Here is a 2,011-nt window from a genome sequence, read left to right as displayed (position 1 = left end):
AGAGAGAATGTGAAATATAATCATAAAGATAAAAGAAGGGCAAATGATTTCAAAGTTAGGCATTTATTGCCTTCTTTGATAAAATAATTTTGGCTTTACTGGTGCCTTTCCCGTTGATCTCGTCTCCTGATGACTTACTGCATTTCTTTGATTTGTCCAAGCTTGGCAAGTATCCAGTACAAGAGAATTTGCCAATTTTATAAATGGTTCATGATTCAATAGCTGGCATACAAATATGTTGCCTCTGAAGACACCCCAAAAAGCTCAATATGGCAAAACCTAAAAAGGAAAAGTGTTAAAGTCTTGAAGATTACCTTGAACATTGATAAAGATACACATTCTTAATTAAAATAAAGTGTTAAAAACAACCCCAAGCAATTAAGATGATTGAAATTTCTGCCATGTTAGAAAATGGAGGGGAAGATGGACAGCCACTAACTTGGATAGTTTTAAAGTACATTGGATAAAGGATTACTCACAACTCTTGTTCTGTATTCTGTACAGTGGTGGATTTGTCTTCTGTACAGAAGCAAATAGATAAACTCAACAAGACGTCCATAACAAAGTACACTTATTGGTTCATCAGGTATCCTCATAACTCACATTTGTGATGAAGTTCTTCTTTAATGACCAATCCCTTGTATATCTGTGTTGTAGGTGAAAAGGTGGTTTATCTCCTATCCTTTTTCTCCCATCTTGTAACGATAGAAGTAGAACAGTTACCACGAGTCCGTGAATTCAGCCAAGAGTGAGGAAAACTCCCCCAACCCATCGAGGGTCAATTTAGTGACCAATTAGGATTACAGATGTGGTCATGTGACATGGACTACATTTCCCAGGAGACCTTAACTACATTTACCATGATGCATTCCCTTAAGGGGACAGCTCACAATTGCTACCTAACTATCCAATTCCCATACACTGGCTGGACAGCACAACTTAGGAGAAAAGAGCTTACAGTAGAAGAAATTTATGCCAATATGACAGAAATGCTTTTGGCAGGTGTTGACACAACTTCATTCACTTTATCCTGGGCAACATATCTTTTAGCAAAGCATCCCAAAGTGCAGGATTCTGTCTATAAAGAGATAGTTCATAATTTGGGAAAAGATAAGGTTCCCGATGCACACCATATTCCCAACTTGCCAATGATTAGAGCCCTTCTCAAAGAAACCTTAAGATTATTTCCAGTATTATCAGGAAATGGCAGAGTTACACAGAAAGATATGATCATTGGAGGCTACTTGATACCTAAAGGGAGGACATTATGCTACTTCATATCACGAAGATAATTTTGCCTTAGCAAAGAAGTTCCAACCTGAACGCTGGCTAAGGAAGAGCAATATGGATAGGGTAGATACTTTTGGATCCATCCCTTTTGGTTATGGTATTCGAAGTTGCATAGGCAAGCGAATTGCTGAATTGGAAATTCATCTTGCACTAATACAGCTACTTCAGCACTTTGAAGTAAAAAAGATCTCCAAAAACTAAATCAGTTTTCGCCAAAACTCATGTATTATTGACGCCTGCAGATTTTATCAATGTGAAATTTGCTGACAGGAAATGAAAGCAGTAATGTTAAGAAGCTATTTTCTAAAGCGCCTGTAGGCCAGACAAGGAATAATGGAAGGAAACTGAATAAGGAGAGATTTAACTTGGAAATAAGGAGAAACTTTCTGACAGTGAGAACAATCAACCAATGGAACAGAAGTTGCCCTCGGAAGTTGTGGGAGCGCCATCACTTGAGACTTTCAAGAAGAGATTGGACTGCCATTTGTCACAAATGGTGTAGGGTCTCCCACTTGGGCGGGGGTTCGACTAGATGACCTACAAGGTCCCTTCTAACTCTGATTATCTGTTAACTGTTAAATTCATACGTTGAATAAAATACATTGTACTTATAGTCTTCAGCAAAGACTGTAAGTTCAGTGTTACTTCTGGGGTTTGAATACCTGTATTTTATAGGTTAACAGTAGCTGGACAGAGTATGTTTCTATCTCTTGTTTGTAGT

The 2,011-nt window shown here is 38.0% G+C and overlaps 1 pseudogene; it reads left to right on the top strand.

Annotated features, from left to right (window-relative positions):
• Nucleotides 1-863: 863 nt before the first annotated feature.
• LOC113417973 (cytochrome P450 27C1 pseudogene) lies at nt 864-1,564 on the top strand (annotated as a pseudogene).
• The last annotated feature ends 447 nt before the right edge of the window (nt 1,565-2,011 follow it).

This window comes from Notechis scutatus, chromosome 4, assembly GCF_049901735.1.
Source record: "Notechis scutatus isolate UNSWTSFEM ecotype Mainland chromosome 4, rNotScu1.2, whole genome shotgun sequence".
NCBI classification, from domain to species: Eukaryota; Metazoa; Chordata; class Lepidosauria; order Squamata; family Elapidae; genus Notechis; species Notechis scutatus.
This window is presented reverse-complemented; position numbering and strand designations above follow the sequence as displayed.